The sequence below is a fragment of the Musa acuminata genome, chromosome BXJ2-6 (genome assembly GCF_036884655.1).
Source record: "Musa acuminata AAA Group cultivar baxijiao chromosome BXJ2-6, Cavendish_Baxijiao_AAA, whole genome shotgun sequence".
In the NCBI taxonomy this organism is placed as follows: domain Eukaryota; kingdom Viridiplantae; phylum Streptophyta; class Magnoliopsida; order Zingiberales; family Musaceae; genus Musa; species Musa acuminata.
In genome coordinates, this window is record NC_088343.1 from 17483588 (window position 1) to 17493506 (window position 9919).

At 36.8% G+C, this 9919-nt stretch overlaps 1 pseudogene; it reads left to right on the plus strand.

The window, feature by feature from the left end:
• Positions 1–9146: 9146 nt before the first annotated feature.
• LOC135616020 (U6 spliceosomal RNA) lies at positions 9147–9243 on the plus strand (annotated as a pseudogene).
• The last annotated feature ends 676 nt before the right edge of the window (positions 9244–9919 follow it).

Here is a 9919-nt window from a genome sequence, read left to right on the forward strand (position 1 = left end):
ATATATAAATTTTTTGAATAACATCGAAAGGTATGCAATCATGATCTTGATCTATTGTTGTTTGATTTTGATTCTGATGTTAAATTTTTTTACATAATAGAAATATGATTATACTTTCTATGCTTATAATTAGATCTAATGTTTTGATAAAATTATTGTTGAAAAATAATTACCCACTACATATAAGTAGCTATACATTTTATCTATAAAAAATTGCTTAGATACGTTCGTTGAAACTCCATGAGACAAACTCTCAACTCAGTTACTGTTGAATATCACAGGGATTTTATCAAACTTGTTTTCCACGTAAGCTTTATAGCCAGCACTACTGATACCAGTCACTTTTTATACCAATCGTATCACGAAGATTATCCTAAATCACACTGACTTTGTGATATTCACTCTTAGGATAAACGATCAAAACTGATATTGATACCAGTGCAAGACATATGAGCTTGGGTTACTAAATTAAACTATTTCTTCTTTGTTAAAGATGAATCATTTGGAGAGGATAGAACAAGACTAGCTTTGTTATCAAAATAATACACTCACCTTTTATGTTTTTTTTTTATATAACAAGGTGTGAGCTCCACTATGGTCTGTTCTGCATGAAATTATGTAACTTAGATCAGTACTTTATACATAGGTAAGTGGAACTAACAGAGAGAGAGATGCATGAGTGGCCTTTGCATGCCACTGTCCCCAAAATATTCCTGACCTTTCCTTAATGTTTTATATGCTTCTAACTCAACATGCCTCCATATCAATACTGTACCAATGTACCATCAATCATAGATAACAAGTCTTGACGATAGTTTACGTTGATCAAGGCCAGTAAACAGAAGATTTAAGTCTGTAAAGGTCCTGCGTTGAAGTTACGATACACATCATGAGAGCCACATTGCACCGAGTGCTGATCTTTTGGTGGGGGCCATGACGTGGAGAATCGGGTTATCTTTTGGGTGTCAACCGAATGCCCGACAAAAATGGGGTCCACCGGGTTCCACGCGCCTTCACCTCCACTTAACCTGAGCGCGCGTGCGCCCGTGGAGCCCACCCACGTTCCAGTTGGGAAGTTAGTAGCGAGCCCGGTGGTAGCAGACCGCGCGTGTCAGTTTTCGGTTACCCGCCGTTTTCCTTCTTCCTGTTTCTTAGTGCCATCGATGCTTGTGGAAATTAAGATCGGTAGATTAGCATATGGTGCACTCATTGAGTCGTCATGTGACTGCTGCACGTGGAAAGTGTTTCCAGCCTCTCCCTCTCGGAGAACAATGAATGGATGTGTCTATATACTGTTCAACATTCTTTATAGGACTGTTGTCATGTAAACATTCACGAATATTGAATATTCTTTTTAGGTAACTTAAGAATTGGTGGGAGAGGAAAGGGATTACACTAAGATGATTATACAAGACCTAAATTTCGCATCTGCTAGTTAAAACAATCTTTAGTTTAAATTAAATTGATAACGAACTTAAATACTTGTAATTTTGAAAAAATATATATATACTCTTCAATTAGGAAACTAGCATGAGGTAAAATCATATAAGTTGGAGCTAGCCTTCTAATAAAAATGTAATCGGCAAGGTCCTCTTTTGATATTCAAATTAGATATGATTTTTTAATAAATTTTTTTAAAAAAATTATCACATCATACAAACTAGTTCAGATATTTCGATCAACATAAAATCAAATATTATTATAAAGAGGATTAATAATGAAAAACTTTGAATTTTTAAGGGTACTCAAAAAATTCTACTTGTATAGTGTTAGAAGCATAATAATTTTTGTACTTATGAGATTACAAAGAATATTTTTTTTTGTTTTAATATAGATCCTATCATTTTAACTCGGTGGTGATGTGTTGATGATGTGATTTTGACGATAACAGTATTTCCCAAGTTGACTCGGTATTGGTCAATGTGAGGCGAGAGCTACGAGGGTGCCATAAAGTGATGCGTCGATGAGATGATTTCGACAATAACATATTGTAACATGCAGTGAGCTGATTAGCCTATACACAAATCCAACATTTGATCTCTCTTAAGGCTACTAGATTTTGAAGTATATAATTGTAGAACAAGGAGTACTATCACAAGCCAATCGTCCATTTATTGTTTTAGATGACACGAAACAAACTAATGTTGACATATACAATACATATTAATCAAGTAAAAGATGATGTTTTATTATATAAAATATGCTATCCAGTCCTACACAAAAATAATAAAATATACAAAACTAGCCAATAAATTTGCCGCACTATTAAAATAAAATATGTCTTTCTTTTTTTTTTAAATATAAATATTTAGTAGAAATTTAATTCGCATATTAAGTTGATGCTAAAAAGCCACCAAGTTATTAATGCATTACCTACATTTATGACCGAAAATAAGTAACCATCATAACCAATGGAGAACAAGATGTAACATGAAATGCTAAACCACATCTAGAGTATTACAAAGACCTGTAGTTTTAGCAAATCTATTCTGTATGTAGATTACTTCAGGGAAATAGGTTCATCTAACATTAATGCATAACTCATTTGAAATTGTTACTTAAGGTCATATAGAAGAAATAGAAGCAGAAGCGTCAGAAAAATAAAACAAAAGAAGAAAAAATTTGTCAGTTTACTGTATACTGTAGTAATAGTTTTAAGAACTTTGCAACTGTAATAGGAGCTTTAATGAATAAGAAAGTGATGGTGACTATGATTCCTGCAAAATAGTTTAGGATATGCTGCTGTTTCTCTGCAAGCGTGCTTCATGGGAACGGTGTAGCGAGTGGTCCAGAAATCTTCCATCACAAATCATAGTCTGTGGCGAAATATGATAGTTCTGACCTCAAACATCTTATCATGGCAACTGGCTGGTGTTTTCATGTTGGAGGCCGCATGCTGACAAGCAAATGCACTGAGAAGGAAAGGACTGAGACTTTTCTTGTAGGCGTTTGGTGGATTGCTTGAGCGGGTGATGCAGAGGAACTGACATGGGTGCATGACAGGTTGTGAATCAAAAACAATTACAAACACAAAGACTTCATGCATGTGATAATTAGTGGTGGTGTCACACAGGACATCATGGAAAGAGTGGTAACTACTTAGCTAAGCAGGTGAACTGTTAGTTCCGTACGTAAGCATGCATGCAGGCACGCATTACAGGGTGCGTAGGCAGGTACTGGACATGGCTATCTTGCTTGTTTGGAACAGTTTGCTTGGATCTGCATTGGTTCTCCGGGAGCATTATCTTTTGGTGCTCATGAGTAATGATGCCTCTCTATCGTTCCAGGTCTAATCACGAAGAGAGAGAGAGAGAGGGGGGGTGGAGGGAAGAGAAGGCAACGGTTGGAGTCAAGTCCTACTTGATCAGTACCCTTTTCCGATGCAAGATGGGAGGAGAGAGGTCATTTATTGCAATCGAAGTGCATGGGAATTCTCAAACATTTGTAGATTATGGTGATGTCGCTGAGAAGTTATCATGAAAACATTGGAGACCAATGAGGAAGCAACGTCCCATCGCTGTCGCTGCACTGCAGCGCAAGTGAGAGATTTTTTTGGAGCATCTCGTGCTGTGTGATCATCAAGTGCAAACGTATGAGAAAAAGTCGCTTCAGTCAACCTCATCCCTGTACACAGGCCGTAGGTCTGATCCATGAGAGAGTTCTTGGGAGGGGAAGTACGCTCTCTCTTTCTGGACTCACGAGACAACGTAGCAAGTAAATGGATCTCTCTCTCTCTCTCTCAAAGTTACCATGACACATATCATGGTTGCCGTCGACTTCAGCACATGCATATGCTTCTGATTTAGATTTGATTGTGTTAGTTTGGCAAATCCCATAGTCCCATATCGGGAAAATTAAATTTATTGTCTCATCTTAGAACTATAAATAAGGGCCTGAGCTTTGAAGTCAGATGTACCACAGACACCACAAGAAGTACAGCAGGCATCACAAGAAAACCTGCTTATGGCTTGAAGTCTTCTTGTTTAGGAAGCTGAAGGTGTTTTATGACCTAGGAACATTTCCTAAGGCATTTGTAAGTGTCCCTCTTTTATAGTAGTAATTTGCTCCTCTTTCTTCCGTGGATGTAGGTCAAAGTCAATTGACCGAACCACGTATATCTGATGTTCTGGTGTTTTGTTTGTTCTTGTCGCTTTATTCTTTCCGCTTTATTGTCTTTGTTGTGTTACCAAAATTATCCTTTGGTAAATATCCTAGGGCTAGCTCTAACAAACTGGTATCAGAGCCTGGTTCTGGGATCTTTTGGCAACGATGACAATAACAAAGATTGTTGTCGAGAAATTCGACAGAAATGTCAACTTCGGCTTATGACAACTCAAGATGGAGGCCATTCTGATTCAAGACGGAGTTGATTTGGCACTTCAGGGTGCTGAGAACATTCCAGATGGTACGTCAAAGAAAGATCTTGCGAGTATGGAGAAGAAGGCCCGATCCAGCATCATTCTAAACCTCTCTGACGAGGTTTTATGGGAGGTAGCTACGGAGACTACGGCTATGAGCATGTGGGACAAACTTAAAGCCTTGTACATGAAGAGGACAGTGGAGAATCGTCTCTACTTGAAGCAGAGTCTGTATATGCTTCGGATGGTTGAAGGTACATCTATACTCTCGCATCTTGATAAGTTTGATTCTTTGGTTATGGATTTGGAGAATATAGATGTAAAAATTGATGATGAGGATAAGACTTTGTTGCTCTTGTGTTCTCTTCCCCAATCTTTTAAGCATTTCCGTGATACTTTGATTTATGGAAAAGAAACAGTTTCGTATCAAGAAATTAAATCTGCACTGAAATCTAAGGAGCATATAGACAAGAATATCACTGGGGAAAGTAGAGAGAATCAGGCTGAGGGTCTGGTTGTTAGGGGGAGAATGGATAAAAGAGAATTTGACAGTAGTAGATCTAAATCTAGATCTAAATCCAGATATAGAAATTTGGAATGCAGATATTGTCATAAAATGAGGCACATTAAATCTGATTGCTTTAAATTGAAAAATAAATTAAAGCAAAAGGAAAAATTTGTTGAGAAAACTATTGAATCCGCTGAAGCTAGTGTAGCATCTGATGAGAATTTTGGAAATATTTTCTTTGCTATTGATGACAGGACAAAGTCTAAAAATGAATGGATTTTAGATTCGGGTTGTTCTTATCACATGTGTCCCAATAGAGATTTGTTTTCCACATATGAATCTTGTAATGGTGGAATTGTTTTGATGGGCAATAATGCTGCATGTGATGTTGTTGGTAGAGGAACAATCCGAATTAAAATGCATGATGGTATTATGAGGACGCTCACTAATGTTAGACATGTTCCTGATTTGAAAAAGAATCTCATCTCTTTAGGCACCCTAGAGGCCCTTGGGTGTAAATACACAGCTGAAGGTGGAGTTATGAAAATTTTTAGAAATGCCCTTGTTGTTATGAAAGCTTGTAGGTCTGGTAGCTTGTATATTCTGTAGGGAACTACTATCACAGGTTCGGTTGCAGTTTCGTCATCATCATTGTCTGATTCTGACATCACCAAATTATGGTATATGCGTTTGGGTCATATGAGCGAAAAAAGTTTGAGCATATTGAGCAAAAGAGGTCTACTTTGCGGACAGAGTACTGGGCCACTGGACTTTTATGAACACTGCATTTTTGGAAAGCAGAAAAGAGTCAACTTCAATTCTCCAGCAGTTCACAAAACGAAAGGTACTCTTGACTATATTCATTCAGACCTTTGGGGTCCAGCTCAAGTTCAGTCTAAGGGTGGTGCCAAGTATATGTTGACTTTCATTGATGATTATTCCAGGAAAGTTTGGGTTTATTTTCTGAAGCATAAAAATGATGTTTTTCTAACCTTTAAATAATGGAAGGCTTTGATTGAGAAGCAAACATGTAAACAGATTAAGCGGCTTCGAACAGATAATGGCATGGAATTTTGTGAAGGTGACTTTAATGAATTTTGCAAAAATGAAGGAATCGTTCGGCATCGCACTGTTAGGATGACGCCTCAACAAAATGGTGTGGCCGAACGTATGAACAGAACACTTTTGGAGAGAGCGAGGTGTATGATCTCAAATGCAGGGTTGACAAAGGACTTTTGGGCAGAGGCGATTAATATGGCCTGTTACGTTGTCAACCGCGCTCCTTCTACAGCACTTAACTTTAAAACTCCAGAGGAAGTTTGGTCAGGTACTCCTGCTGATTATTCTGATTTTAAAATTTTTGGGTGCCCAGCATACATGCATGTAAATGAAGGAAAATTAGAGCCTCGGGCTAAAAGGTGCATTTTCCTTGGGTATGCTTCTGGGGTGAAAGGATACAGATTATGGTGTCCTAATCCCAAATCCCCAAAATTTATAATCAGTAGAGATGTTACTTTTGATGAATTATCTATGCTATCTTCTAAAGAGGAATCTACTAGTTGTACAAATGATAGTGCGCAGAAGCAAGTGGAGCTTGAGATTGGTAGTTCAGTTTCTTTTAAGTCGAACTCTTCTACTCAAAGAATGCCAGTAGGTGGTCCCGAGTCTACTGACGCAGATGATCCAGAGGAAGAGCAATATTCCATAGCCAAGGATAGACCACGGAGAGATATTCGACCACCACAAAGATATGCAAATTTGGTTGCATATGCTTTGTCTGTTGCAGAAGAAACAAGTGAAGTTGGTGAGCCTACTACCTACTCAGATGCAGTTTCTTTTGATAATTCCGCTAAGTGGTTGATTGCTGAGGGAAAGGTCCTTGTTCAGAAAATTTATGCGAAGGACAATCCAGTTGATATGCTTACGAAGCATGTTCCGGTTTACAAGTTCAAGCAGTGCTTGGACTTGGTTGGTGTTCATTGTTGGTGATTGCCCGTTGGGGCTTTTGTGAAGAAGGTGGAGCAAGTTTTGTTGGGACATGCCAAGGTGGAGATTTGTTAGTTTGGCAAATCCCATAGTCCCACATCGGGAAAATTAGACTTGTTGTCTCGTCTTGGAACTATAAATAAGGGCCTGAGCTTTGAAGTCAGATGTACCACAGACACCACAAGAAGTACAACAGGTATCACAAGAAAACCTGCTTATGGTTTGAAGTCTTCTTGTTTAGGAAGCAGAAGGTGTTTTATGGCCTAGGAACATTTCCTAAGGCATTTGTAAGTGTCCCTCTTTTATAGTAGTAATTTGCTCCTCTTTCTTCCGTGGATGTAGGTCAAAGTCAATTGACCGAACCACGTATATCTGGTGTTCTGATGTTTTGTTTATTCTTGTCGCTTTATTCTTTCCGCTTTATTGTCTTTGTTGTGTTGCCAAAATTATCCTTTGGTAAATATTCTGGGGCTAGCTCTAACAGATTGTGTGTAAAACTGATGACTGCGCTCATATTTAATCATCTTTCACTTTGGTTTACAGAGAAGAACAGATGAGTGACAATTAAACCTCTGCGCAGGCAACAGAAAACCTAACTCCTAAGAAAGCATTTGAAACAGTTGAGTTATGATGAGGCCCTGTCCTAGCTATGCTATTGTCTTGGTTTCTGTCTTGCTCGAGTTGGCATTATCCTTGACAGTAGTTGGGACTGCAAATATTTTGGTTTTGTTCCTGCTTGGGTTGAGAAGATTTCTTTCTTCAAGGGAAAAGGACTTCCTCCAATAGAGAACAGACAAACAAGGGAAGAAAGAGAAGAATAGGAGTGGGGTAGGTAGAGAGAAATTTTACAAGATAAATATTATCATAGAATAATACTAGAAAAATGACTAATTGGTTTGAGAACATCCCAAAATTTAATTAGGAGAAAAGTCAAACACCCCAGATCTAGTCAAAGTCAAGCATGAGATGAATAAAGCTATCTATGTGTGTTTTGGACGAGTTGGCATGGACTTGTGGGGGTCGCAAATACACCGGATATATTACAATATAGGAAGACACACTTCCTCTCCATCATTCCGCACTCTTAGAGCTCACAAACATGTAGCTTCCTTTTGGAGTATTTTGTGGCTAATTGTCGTAAGCGAATTTTGTAGCTTGATAAGCATGATCTTGACTCGTTATCGACGACCCTTCAAAGTTTTTTACTCCAAATTGATCTATGATGTTTCTTTTGGGGGGAGACACTAACATTCTACAAAAAATAGATTTGATTGACTCTATTCTCTCCATAATAGATTGACGATCAAAAGTAAAAAAAAAAATTCATAAGCCATCGTGCTCGCACCGATGACAATAAAGAATGACTTTTCAAGTTTATATCATCCTCTTCTTTGTGAAAAAAAAAAAAAAGAAGAAGCTTTTGATAGACATGTTTGGTCATTCCATGTCGATCAATTACTAGCCATTAAAAAAATATTTTTATTGGTTATCTATAGCAACCAAACTATTTCTAAATTATTGATGATGGTTGTTGGATTGGCAAATATTGATCATAATAACTAAAAATTAGGAACAGTTTATTTAATCATGATAATAAGGAAAAAAAATTAAAATTTTAGATTTAATTATTTTATAAATATCATATATGATATTTTGAGTATTTTTCTCCGAGAGAGTGTTTGAATTGAGGTTAATTCAAAATATCATAAAAAATTTAGTTATATTTTAGATTTTTTTTATCGACGTTTAATATATTTTTTTTATTATTAATATTTAAAATTTATAAATTAATTTTGAGATCTTACCTCACCAACAGTTGATTGCACGATCACCGATTGTAAATTGATGTCATGCATAGTGCCGGGTGGCCCCGTTGCCAGGGCGCGTGCCGTTCCAACACACCGGTCATCTGCCCACCGCCTCGCATGCTTCCGTTAAATGAAACAGAAAGCAAGAGACATTTCCGTCGTCAATCCACGCAAACTCATGCATGCGTTATCGTCACCTTTTTTTAGATCATATTTATATATAAATCTCTTTCCTTTTCTCTCTCTCTCCCTCTCTCTCTCTCTCTCTCATTAGTCCTTTTTGTGAACGCTGACATTTCACTCATTAGTCCACATGAAACTCTCTACTATACATGCTTTTTTTCTCTTTTTTGTGATTGGTGCGTGCGCTGATGACCGCGATGATGATATTACGATGATAGGCAATATACGTGGTCTCTTCCTCTTTCTTGCTGTCATATTTGGCGCATTTCCCATCAATTACTCATGTTTACATGCAGATTCTAAGTCTCTTCGGAGACATCCGATAAAATTAAAACGATACAGAAAAAATTAGTATGGCCTGCACAAGAATGGCACACACATGCAGATTCTAGATCTTGTGCTGCTACCATTTATAAAAATATTTGTTTATCAGAAAAATATTTAATTAGTTTGAAATTTTTTGAATCTTAAGTTTTTTTTAATCATCTTCATTCTATATAGAAGTTTAAACCTTATAATCTTAATTTGTATTTTTTAAAACTCTCGTTCACCAGTTGCATATTGGTGAGTACGAGAATATATGAATTTTGGTATTAATTTATTTTCATAACATCAAATAACAAATACTAAAATTTATAAAGGCAATCATGTAACATCAAACATGGATCAGAGAAGCAAAGAAAAGAGGAAAATATATAATAATAATAATAATAGATCCAACCTCAAAGTTTCTCTTGTCATAGTAAAATTTCTAAATGTAAACAACATATCACCTTAACGAAGATATTAGAACGTAATATATGATTTTTACTTCTAGGATATACATATGTTGGGAGATGATATTGGGGATAATTGAATAAGCCTAATTTGGTTCCAACTCATATGCTCAAGTAACATTTAGAAGCAATCAAGGGGATTCATCCGATCTGATGCCAATCTACATGAAGATCATGGTTGGATAGAATTCCCTTAGATGCTCAAGTTAATTATAAAATAAAGTAAAAGTCAAGTAAATTGATAGAAAGAATAGAAGATAAGAGATGCTATCATGCCCCTGCAAAATAGTGCTTCTGTCA